The sequence below is a fragment of the Rhineura floridana genome, chromosome 2 (genome assembly GCF_030035675.1).
Source record: "Rhineura floridana isolate rRhiFlo1 chromosome 2, rRhiFlo1.hap2, whole genome shotgun sequence".
Lineage (NCBI taxonomy): Eukaryota > Metazoa > Chordata > Lepidosauria > Squamata > Rhineuridae > Rhineura > Rhineura floridana.
The window spans coordinates 48,772,814-48,785,902 of NC_084481.1; the positions used below are offsets into that span (position 1 = coordinate 48,772,814).

The 13,089-nt window shown below is 41.2% G+C and overlaps 1 protein-coding gene across 6 annotated transcripts in view; it reads right to left on the reverse strand.

The window, feature by feature from the left end:
• The window catches only part of CSRNP3 (cysteine and serine rich nuclear protein 3), a 130,339-nt gene that overhangs the window by 15,831 nt on the left and 101,419 nt on the right, over window positions 1-13,089 (reverse strand). The window lies entirely within an intron of this gene.

Here is a 13,089-nt window from a genome sequence, read left to right on the forward strand (position 1 = left end):
TGTTCACTGCACTTTCCAGAGCAACTTAATTTTTCTCCCTGCCCAGAGAAGATTCCAATAAACATGAGTTGACACAATGAGAAAGCAAAGGTGTTGTGAAAGGAAGTCAAAGGTGTTCTTGGGCTTCCAGTAAGGACAGATACAAACTCAACTTTTTGTGTGTATAAAACAGAATTGACATCGAGAACCTCTAACTACAGTCAGTCATCTTCACAGGAAAAGCAACAAGGGCCGGGGGTGTGTGTCTTCCCATGCTGCCTCTGGAAGGCAAATGGCCCTCCCACCATTGTTAACTCTTCATTCACCATGGTTCTGTAGCATGCACTTTATCACAAAAGGGTGAGGCCAGGGTAATAAGGGATGATCCAAGGGCTGCCTAAGTAATTCACAAGAAGTACCCCGCTGATTTGGGAGAGTTTTTCTGCAGTGGCTCAGGGCTATCTCTCAGACAACTCTATCCGGTTCCTTCCATAGACCCCCACACACACCTATATTATCATCATTTAGATTCATGGTTAAAGTCATCAACCAGAACAGTAATTTCCTTCTTATTGTTTTTACAAATGTCTTCCCCTCAAAAGCAAAAGAGTTTCGTTAGTAGGTTTTAAAAAACAACACATTTTCGCAAGCTGTGCTCTAGAAAGCTCCAACGCTGCAAAATAATGACCACTAAATACTTTCCCCAAATATTCTCAAGTGAGAATACTTCACTGTAGATACATGACACCAAGTGTCAGTCAGAGGTCATTCAAAGAGGCATAAACATCACCTGACATCTCAGCACCTGACGACTCATTTTTGAATTGACTTTACAGAATACTGCATTTGCAGGTGTGCTGATGGGAATGATCTTAATATGGTGTTGGACTTACAATGGCTGTTTCAATGGAAGTCACTGGGTGATATTTAATGCTAGTCCTACTCAGAGTAGACTCACTGAAGTTAACAGACATGGCTAACTTAGCTTCATTCATTTCAGTGAGTCTACTCCGAGTAGGACTTAGTTGAATACAACCCACTGTAATAGAAGGATGATAGAGGGATGAATGGGCAGGCTTATTTATACTTATCCTTTTGGCAAAAGGATCATGAGTGCAGAGAACCATGTGTCAGATGGTGTACTGATTACCATCCATCACATAAGGACCTAGCAACCATACCTGGCCATCATACGATAAACTAACCATAGCCACTAATTATTTTGTTTTAAATATGCAGATGAAGGAGACTACACTGACTATATGGAATTAGCTCCAGAGATTAATTTGAGATAGGCAAGTCTAAGCCTCACAAAGTCCTTCAAGTGTCAGAGTTCAAATCTGGAACATGTACAGTAATAACAAAGGTGGGAAAGGTGTGTGGTACGATGAATGTATCATACTTTCTTAGTGTGTTTAGTCACACTGGGTGTGGCTCTGTTTGTGCCAACTCCTTGTATGTATGTATGTTATTAATATATGAGTACCGACACCTCATTTTTTTACCACCCCCAAAAGCACTGAGGATAGTTATGTTTCCATGTGCTGTTATTAACAAAAAAGCAAGCTGTTTATAAACATTCCTGTCTCTGTTGAGTGCTGGCCTGAGAGCAGATCCTATTGAAGCGTGGAAGCCTGAGTGAGCACTCCAACGCTGAGACCCATGGGCAAAGAAGAAATATGGTAGGGGGAAAATGTTTCTAAACATTAGCAGAGTTCTCTTCTTGCACCTCTAGAGAAACAAACCCCACACACTAAAGAGTTAGGGCATCAAGGTCAGAGGGTGCAATTTCCAGGCAACTCAAGGACCAGCACCATCCATTTTAGAATTTAGGTACTAGTAAGCCTACCTTTCAAAAGAACTTTGTAGTAACTCAACACACACAAAAGCACAGGGTTAGCTCACATGTAGCCCTGGATTGGTTACTTAAGGGTTAAGCAAAGCAAAAGGAGCTGCCTACCTAACAGGTACCTGGCCTCACGTTTTGCTAGCTCAGATATCACAATCTGTCTCTCCTGCCACACCCTTAGGTTGATGTGGTCTAGGTCCATGGTGCACTGAGAAAACAGGAAGGGGTCAGTGTGTGAGAAATTAGTGACAGAGGCCTACTTTACAGTGATGCTACAGTGATGTAACAGAACAGAACTATGCCTCCCTGTCTTGTTCATCCCTTCAGCTCTCCAATGTGCTGCCCTCAAAACTAGACATGTAGTGCAATTGTTACATCAGAAACCAATCAACCAATCAGGAACATGCTTTTCCCCACACTCATCACATACTTAGATGTACATTCCTTTCTTAAGTGACTGAATGCACTTTCTAGGTGATGCTTATTGATTTTGAAAAAACCACCTCATATTTTAATGTTCACCTTAAATACAGAATTCCTACTTTATAGATACCTAGAGATGCCTCATGCCAGAATTCTGAATGCTTTTGTTTTCCCACAAAGAAGCAAGCCATAGTTAGCCTGCAGTGTAAAATATGTAGCTAACACACGCAGTAGCTGCCTGACTCCTGAAGTTATGAAAGGAGTCTGTCTGATTTATGGGGAGATGGCAGTAGGAGGAGAGGGAAACTAGGTGATGAGTTATGGCTGTGCTATTTAGGGGTGACAGTTGCACAGGTATGATGGGAGAAATCTAACAGTCAGAAGGGAGGAACTGAGAAAATAATAAAAGATGCTGACTGTCTTTGTAACATGAAGCCATATATTTAACAGCAATAAGGCACAATAGGATGTGTGAGCTGGTTGAACACTATTCCATCTCAGGCAATTAGAGCTACTTGGCCTTCAGCTCCTTCTTCCTACCATGTATCCATAGGAAGTGATACCAGGATTTTTAATCTTAGGCTACAGATGCGTATCATGTTGTGGGGTTGGATTTGTGATCAGCCAGTTGATTAAGAAAAATCACAAAAGAACACAACAAAAATTTTCAAACTGTGTTCTGGGAAAGGAACTCCTCAGGCACACCTCCTCAGTAAGAAGGTCAGTAATGGTTTATAAATCTTCCTGAAACCTAGCTTGCCCATCATGACTGATCTTCACCTCCTCCACTTGCAAGGACCAGTTTCAGGGAACCATTGGGCATATTTTAGGATGTGCTCTCAGGACACAGAGCAGTGGTGAGGCCCACCGGGCTTAGCCAGTACCCAGTGTAAATAGTGTATACACCTCAGAATATGCCCCAGAATTCTCTGCAAGGCTTAAAGCAGGGGGTGGGAAACCTGTGACCTTCCAGATGTTATTGGACTGCAATTCCCATTATTCTTTACTATTGGCAATGCTGACTGGGGCTGATGAGAGTTGATGTTCAACAACATCTGGAAGGCTACAGGTTCCTCACTACTGGCTTAAAGGTGCTCTGAGAGATCCGACAGCTTGGTTGAGTTTCCCTTCAAGGCAGGGAGTCTGAAACCAGCTTCAAGTGTTTTACTGTCATGCTCTCAACAGACTTCTCCATCTTTGGCACCTCCTGTTTAGCGCCTCAATTCCAAACTGAGAATCTAACAGTCCTTTATGTATGGGTCTCAAGAGCACTATATAGCCACAGCTTCAACCACCCATGCCGTGGGTCACACAACATAGCTAAAACTTGGTACCAAAGTGACCCAGGTGTGAAATCATCCATTTAACTTTCTCCCATGCCCAACACAATGGCAATATGAGATGGAATATTAACTCTAGATACAATTAGTGTAGAAAAACACCACCCATCTTATATATTAATTTTTAGACTTCCAGCATAGCTAAAGCTCTGGTCTTCTGGAAAGAGAACTATAATACCTTTCAACCACAGCACAATCTTCTGCTAGTAACTACAGGAAGCAGATTTTTAAAATATATATATACATAAGTTTCATTTATGCCTCCAGGTGGCCTGTTTCATTAGCTCCATAAATAACTGAGTACAATGTCACAGAGGACTTATAGTACTTTATAGCCATCATTTCATTGCTTTTATTTTTAAAGCAACCTGGAATGGTATTACTATATATTTGCTCTAATTCAGCAAGGAACAGCCATGTGAGGAAGCAGGCTTCTGAGTGCACAGCTGATGTGCATTCGTATTGCTAGATGCTCAACTGGACCCTACTGAACCAGCAGAATTAGGACATACATTCTTGCCAGCTGCTAATAGTTGCGGCACACAGCTAGAGCTGGATTGGGGCCAATACTGCTCAACGAATCTACCAAATGTAGGTGGGATGTGAATTCTTCAGCATTGCTCTTAAGAGGGAGTGGGTAAAATCTACTCTTAGGATGACTCTTAATATCTTCTTGAGAGTGCAATGAAGAGACAGGCATGATAATTGTCCACAACTTTATTAAAGCCAATAAAGATGTACATTTTGCAAAAAACTGCAATGACAAATTCTGGCCAGCGATGGAGAAGAGTCAAAGTTGTTCACAGAGCTTGGCCTTGCTCACCCACCGATTGGCTCCAGGCGCCAGCTATGTCTACATCAGGCAAGCCTTTCTTTCTGTACAAGGAATGGGTGCCATCCTTCCAGCTATCACCCGGTCCTGCCATTCAGCTGACACTCCTCCACCTGAATTTCAAACCGAAGACAGCTCATCTAGCTCTCTTAAACTCTTCTGCCTGCTCACATATGCTGCATCCCCCTTGGTCTTACCTTAGACTGACTCTTCCTCCACTACCACTCTATCTGTTATTTATTATTATTATTATTATTTATTACATTTGTATACTGCCCCATAGCCAAAGCTCTCCGGGCGGTTTACAACAATTAAAAACATTAAAAACAAATATACAAATTTTAAAACACTTTTAAAAAACAATTTAAAAACACATGCTTAAATGTTGTGATGAAGAACAAAATTAGCCAATTACATCAATTCAAACTGCCCCCCAACCCTTGTCCTAGGGAAGGCAAAAAACAAACATGCATTGCTCATGCCAGTCACCAAGGCCCATTAAATATTCCTTTCTGACCCCAATAGTGACCCCAGGTGTTAGAGCAAGAGCTATAAACCAGAGAAGTGACACTTAGACACCAACTTCATCGCCATACAGATGCAACTTGACTTTTAAGATTCTAGCTTCCCTCTACCCCAAATCAGGAGAAGACACATCTGCTCTACTGATGTACCCCACTCCTGTGTCCACTCCCCATGTATCACAAATAATCCCGTCTGGCAAACTTTGCCACTCAGGCAAAGAGTCCTTCTGACATGAAGGTCCCAACTGGGCTAGCAGATCATTCAGGTTAATGGTGATGTTTGATGAGCAGATATATACACAAAGAACACATGACGTGTTGGATCACAACTGTCCCCCCCAGTCCAAACCTGATCATGATGGTGTGCCACTGTGCCACATACTACCACACATGTATCTGTTTTCACACATACATACATACATACATACATATATATATATATATATATATATATATACACACACACACACACATATACATATATATATATACACACACACACAGTAGGGGCACACTCATGCGGCGGGTTACATTCTAGACCTCTACCTAAAAGCGAAACCCACCGAAAAGCGGAACTCGGTCAATAAAATGGCGCCCAATGCCTGAAAAACGCCGTAAAAGTGTCACAAGCACCGTATGAGTGGGGCCTTACTCTAATTGAAAGCCGACGTATTCGCGGAATGCCGAAAAACAGGCTGCCGAAAAGTGGGGCCCTACTGTATATGTATATATATATATGAAGTCCACAAAAGTTTCTATCTGGCAAAATGTTTTAATAGCCTGTCTGCCTAGATGAGGAGTCACCAAACATTTTGGGCCAATGGGCATATTTGGAATGTTCAGAAAGTGCTGCGGGCATCAGTCACAAAATGGCTGCCATGGCAGCCGTTGGGGAGAGACATGTCATAACATTAAATAGCTGCCAATGAGGATTGGCAAAACACAAAATAGCTGGTACATCTAAAAGAGCAGGAAAAGAGAGAAGGTTACAAAATGGTAAGGGCATGCTCAAACATCAGGTGGGGGCAAAGGCATCTACATCAGCCACTGCCAGGCCCATTCACAGAGAGAAGCTGTTTCCACCTCTCCTCTATTTAGACAGAAGGGAGGGTGGGTCTCCAATTGCGGCATCCAATGAAATGTGGGGCATGTTTAAGGGGGTGTGTTCAATGTAGAAGAGGCTGAGCCAGTACAAACAGAAACTAAGCAGAAACAGCAAGCAAGTCTCTAGTGCATTCTTGTGGATTTTTGAGGGGATATTTACTGAGGCCTTTTGCAGGTGCCATAAAAGGTGCTGGTGGGTCTCTGGCGTCTGTGGACACCACACTGGTGATGTGGTAAATCAACAACCTGGAAGGGAAAAGAAAGGATGAAGCCTCTTCTAAGTCACAAAAGGTTCCTGCCTGGTTGCCTGAAGGCCTGCTTGTCAGAGACAAGCAGGGAAGTGGCTAGGGACAAAACTGCTTTATATCAGTAAGAGAATGTGGCCATTTGTTTGAATAAGAACTGAGCTCGACACAGAATGTGTTCTTTGCAAGTATGAGGCTCCAGGTTCTATCTCCATATAAAGTATATCCTAGAGCACCCCCTGCCCCCCAAATATTTTACTGTATGTATGCCCAGATCTGACATGGGGTTTCCAGTGGTCTCCCATCAAGATTGCTGAATGGTTTCACAACTGATTAGCTCCAGTAATGCTCCAGCATCTGGCGTTTCCAAACCATCAACTAGGGTCTACTGTGTCAATTCTGAGTGAGTTGCCTATCTGAGACTTAGAGAACCAGTGTGACCTTTAGTCAGTCTTAATGTGAGGAAGCTCTTTACATATAATCTTGCTTAGGTAAATGCTATCAAACTTTCCAAAAATAGATCAGGGAATTCCACAGTCAGGGAGAAAAATCTCAACTCCGTTAAAAATAAATCGATGTTAGAAATGAAAAACATGTCTGCCTCATTTGCAAAAACTTTTTTTATTTTTTTAGCATGAATGATGTGTCAAGCCTTTTAATCTTTCTCAAGCACCATTTCTACTGTAAAAAAGAACTTACTCAGTTACTAAACATAAATAAATTCAGCTTTTGCTGGCTGAGATCCAAAGTGTAAGCACTTTCCTCAGCAGTCTCAGCTATTCTCCTCCTGTCAAAGGCACATTAAAATAAATGTAAGCCATATGGCTCCGCAGCAGAGTACCCACAGGTTTACAAGCGACAGGGCAATGCAATTCATTTACTGCCATCAGAGAAATATTTTAGAGAGAGGGGAAGTCTCAAGGCAAGAGAAAGTAACTCGGAGCAGCCCATTTGTGTATTTTTTTTAAGCACAACGGCAGGTGACACTGCTATTCTTAAAACCACTAACCCATTTTCCTCATTTTTGATGTATTCTTGACACCACACTGAAGCATTCTAATAAGAAGGATTAACCCCATTCTCCACCTACTCCATGGATTTTCTATATAGTATTCATCAAGCCTTAACGAGACAGAACTATCCAGTGCAATTCATCATGGTAATCCAGGTCAGAGAACATCACTGTTCAAAATGACCTGCTTTAGCAACTGTCCTAGAAATTAAAGCCCAACTAAAGGCTCACACACGCTAACAAACTTTAACATTGTATGCTAAATAAAATGAAATCTAAAGAAACAAAGAGATGTCAACTTAATGTTTACTCTAAAAATAGCTTTGTCTTTTTGCACATACAGGCGGGCCCTGCTTATATGGCAGGTTCTGTTCCGGACTGCCGCCGTAAAGCAGAAATCGCCATAAAGCGGAACCCATTGAGTATAATGGGGTGTGTCGCACGAAAATAACACAAAAATGCCGCAAAAGCGGCTTTAAAATGGGGAATTTCCCCCAATTGAAAGCCGCCACATTAGCGGAACGCTGGAATGCGAAGCGCAGGTAAGCAGGGCCCTACTGTACAAAGAAATGACTTATACTGAGTCAGACGACTGGTCCATCTAAGCCCAGTTTGGTCTATCCAGTGGTTTCCAAACTTTTCCCCCCATGGACCACTTGAAAATTGCTGAGGGTCTTGGGAGACCCTTTCATAAATTTTTCTGCCTCTTGTAGAAATTGCAGTGTACTGTGCTCGCTGCTGTATGATTTTTAATTGTATTTTTACTAACATGCCATAGATCACTTGAACGAAGGTCATGAACCACTGGTGGTTTACAAACCACCTTTTGGGAACTGCTGGTTTATTCTGATTGGCCACAGCTCTCCACAATGTCAGGCAGAGGCCTTGCTCCCAGCCCTGCTTCCCAAGCTCAATTCATTCAAGAACATAAGGGATAGAATATAGGACTTTATATGTACAAATCATGGCTACTGCTGCTGAGCTGTATGTGGTTTCAATACACCAAGCCTTTTATTTGGATCCTTGCAAATCAAAATTTGGAGAAAACTTAAATCCTTGAAACTGTAATACTAGCCTATTCAGGGAATGGAGGTGCCCTTGTGCTACATGAACACTGGCTTCTTAAACCAGGTTTCCTTGCATAGTAGGCCCCTAGGATGCCAGAATAGAACAGGGATGGGATCCACTTGGTGGCATCAGTTTCGGAAAGCATCCCGCCGAACTGGGAGGCAGTTACTATCCGCATTCCTTATTTTACAGCTATCCATTGCTTTTATCCATTCATTAATCATTAGCAAGCAACACAAGATGATCAGTTTCAGACACTTTCTACCTCTCTTCCCCTAGTCAATTTCAAGTTAGCAAGCAAAGCAGGCTGATCAGTTTCATACATGTTCTCTCTCTTTATCCTGCCTTCCCCTTGGTCCATCTATTCAATCATGGCGATCCTCTCTCCTTCCACTTGTCTACCTGTTCATCCTCCTGCCACCCTCCTACTCAGCCAGTCTGCCTCTCCCTCCAATGTTGGTCCCAGCTGGCCCAAATGATGACTGGGGAATGTGCCTCCGCCACCTGCAATACAGCCACTCGCTGCTGCCAACTGCTCACTGTGCCCCCTCCCTGCCATATGCAGCTCTCACACATGTGTACACATCCTCACACACATGGCATCTTGCAGGCAAAGACAGGCTGATCAGTTCCAGACAGGGTCTCCCTCCCTTCTCCTAGTCAGTTTCAATTTGGCAAGGAAGCAGGCTGATCAGTTTAACTTAATATGCAATGTGGTAAAAATCTGATGTTGGGAAAAGCAGTGGAAGTTCGCAAGTTTCAGGATTGTTCCACAAAGATAGATGGTTTGTTTTGAGATAAACAAATCATGAGCCTGGATTCAGATATAATGCTAAGCCAAATCATGGCTTACGTTCTGCCAACACAGCAGCAACAAGAGCAGGGAAGGTCCTGCAATTTCAGCAGCGTACACCAGCATGCTGCATGTTCATCTTAAACCATAGTTTAGTTTAGCTACAATTTAAAGTGACATGAAAGCCAGGCTTAAGTAGAACGCTGATGAAGCAGGGAATTTGGATTAGCAACTGACTTGCCAGAAGTGTGGAAGAAGAAAATAAAGGGAAGAGGTCCATTACATACAAAATATATCCCTTTGGGCCTCTAATGATTCTAGCTGTTTCACTTCCAGCATGATATCAAGGTGGCAATTATTTTCTGGTCACTTTTTAAAAACAACAACAGTAGTTCATATACACTTCTAATGCTGCCCAATTGTAAACATGTTGGCTTCAGTGGGACTTAGTCCAAAGCCTCTCTGCACAGGATTGCAAGCTAACTCCAAGATATATAGTCTGTAAGCGTTGCTTTTAATCCTACACTTCAGTTAACGTTTCAGGTACAAAGCTGTGGCCACATGTGCACCATACATCAAAAGTATTATTATTGTTGTTGTTGTTGTTGTTATTATTATTATTGTCACTTTAACAAACATTAAAAATGAATATTTAAACCAAAGTAAACAACTTTAAGTGCACCAATAATTATATGTAAAAGAGCAAATCCAACTCAACCCCAATAAAACCCACTAAAAGATAAGCAAAAAAATAAGGTCCAAAGGCCTGGGTGAATAAGAATGTTTTTTGCCTTGCACCTAAAACAGATAGTGATGGTGCCAGGAGTGCCTCCCTGGGCAGAGCATCCCATAAACTTGAAGCCACCACTGAGAAGGCCCGTTCTCATATTGCCACCCTCCACATCTCCAGGCTGGTTCATGGGGGGAAAGGCAGCCCTTGAAGTATTGGAATCCTAAGCAACATAAGGCTTTATAGGTCAAAACCAGCACTTTGAACTGGGCCCAGAAATTATACAACTTTAAACAGTCATGGTTTCTCCCAAAGAATCCTGGGAATTGAAGTTTGTTAAGGGTACTGAGTTGTTAGGAGACCCCTGTTCCTCTCACAAAGCTACAATTCCTAGTATTCTGAGATTGATTTTTAAACCATGAAGGGTTGCTGAATAAATAAATAAAGCTTTGCATTCGGTAAGATGTTGAAGTTGTACTCTGACTGTATTAAAAGCTACTATTGCTAACTATTTAAATGCAGTTGTGGCCTAGTTCTCCTCGGCCTCATATCCCGAGTCCATTCTTCAAAACGTTGTTTTTAACAGTGACTTGTGCTTTACATTTTGTCTTTAAACCAATAGCGTATTTACACTGAACACTCTGTGAGGAAACAACACCTGATCACATAGCATTGTATTCATCTAAGTCTTACTCAGAGTAGACCCACTGAAGTTATTGAACCTACGCTAGGAATGTCTATTAACTTCAGTGGGTCTATTCTGAGTAGGATTGGCACAGAATATCACTCATTGTCTTCGCTTATCAACAACAATCCTTAACAATAGCCTTTGCTCACAACTGTACCCCTGTACTTTTCTTACTATCCTTTTAATTTCATTCTCCCCTTCATTTTCTTCAGTCTACTTCACATTTCTGTCTCTCCTCCCCCCATATATGTCTTGCGAACTGGCTCACACGGCACTTCTAAATTTGCATGCATGTTAGGCCCTCATGATGTGCAAAACCAAAAACTCTCCAGCCAACACTTTCTACAACTCTAAACAATAGTCATAGTGACAGACGAACAATTCCATGCTGTTATTTTATGATAGGTTCCCAGAGGTTCTTAGAACTAATGGCTAGGGTTATCATAATTAGTAATGAGATGGATTAATCGATATACTTATCTGGAAAAAAAAATTGATAGATATATTTCTTAAAGAATTGAAACCTCTCTTTGACTTTTTGTGGAAAGAATAAAGTAATGTTTATGAGATTTGATGATTAAGTAAGATAACTACTGGAGGAAAGTGATTTTATAATATGACTTAAGAGACAGGATTGTTATATATTATAGACTTATAACTGATTTGATCTTTGACAAATGGGAAGTCAATATTTTACTCTTTATTTTTTATTTTTGTTTTTTTTTTTTCTTTTTTTCTTTTTGTTTAATTATTTTTGATTTTGTTTTTTGTCTTTGAATGTTTTATGATTTTGTCTTGTATGTTTTATGAAAATCTGAATAAAAATTATTGAAAAAAAAAAAAAAGAACTAATGGCTAGGGTCAGCAGCGCCCAGTAGGGAGACAAGACCATGCGTGACAATGCTGAAAAGTATTTGTGCTCCATCTGCACTGGAAAAGCCAAATGTGATGGGATGCGCAGGGTTCCACACCCACTTCTGCCTTTCTGGCAGCAATCCTCTGTGGCCCCTGAATAGGGGATGGGGAAGAAATGTGGTTCAGCTCATATTTAAAGGCAAACCTACCTAATTTGCACTTCCCCAAACAACACATAAACCAAAACACAGTCACCCTTCAATATTTGCACTTCTCTGAACTTTGCAGTATGGTTCTCCAGCCAAGTAATGTGTACACAAACGTACAGACTATGGTAAAGTGTTCATGAAAATGCATATATTAGTGAAACTAAGATAGAAAAATGCATATTAGGAGAAATTTGTTCTAACATGCTAATGAGAACTTTCAAAAATGCAACCTTGCTCCTGAAAGTAGGGAGATTCTTCAGAATGACACCTCATGAGGCATGAGCAACTACTGCAGCAAGAAAATAAAATAGCCAATGTGTATATGCAGAAGCATGCACACAAGGTGCTCTGCATCCCAACCAATTTGCCTAAAGCACCTAGACAGAACATCCCATTTCTAGTGTAAGTCTTGGTTTACTGTGAAACAACTGTGAGAGGAATGTGAGTGTAAACTTTCAAAAATGCAGCCAAACTTGACACAGGCATTTATGCTACCCTACGAGCTAATTCACACATAACATGCCACATCATCTGATTTTTTTTGCACTTGGTATGTTTATTGATTAGCATACATTTGCTGCTTAGCAGCTAAATGTGAAAAGGACTGTATCTGAGCTGATTTGAGGGACATGGAAGTCCTATCCATAGTGTCAATATGCTTAAGAAATAGAAACCCAGCAAATTCTGATATGATGAACTGACCTGATCTGCGCCTCGCAATCTAATGCACAAATTGGAGTCCTAACTCCGCTTATCTGGGAGTAGGGATCAAAGGATCTGTCAATTTGGGTTCTTTCAGTTTCTCATTTTTTCAATCTCTTAAATTCAGTTTTCTACTCTTTCTCCACCAATTCTGCAGCAATTTACTTATTTTTTTAAAAAATCCTCATGAAAATGCTGCAGTGCTTTTATGTAAATTTCTTCTAATAAACACATTTTGGCATATATTTGACTAATATGCACATTTTTGCAAGCATTTTCTCCTAGTATAATGCAATTTTAATGTTTTTTAACAAAATATTCCATTTTATGCACACTTTCTCCTAATATATGTGTTTTTGTAAACATTCTTAGGTTGGAGAACTGTATCACAAAATTTGGATAAATGCAGATTTTGAAGGATGGCTGTGTTTTGGTTTCATATTGTTTTGTAAAGTGCGAATTTAATAGACTCAGTTGCCCCCAAACTGTCTCCCCTTGCAAATAGCCTGGATAGCCTTGGTGACAGTCCCCCTGGGTTGAAATTGCTGCTTGTGAATGCCAGGTCGGTGAATGGTAAAACAACGGCCATTCAAGACTTGATCCTGGATGAGCATGCCAACCTGGCTTGTATTACAGAGACCTGGTTGGATGAAGCTGGGGGGGTTAATCTCTCTCAGCTGTGCCCGCCAGGTTACTCTGTTCAGCAGCAAGCGAAACCTGGGGGGCGGGGAGGCAG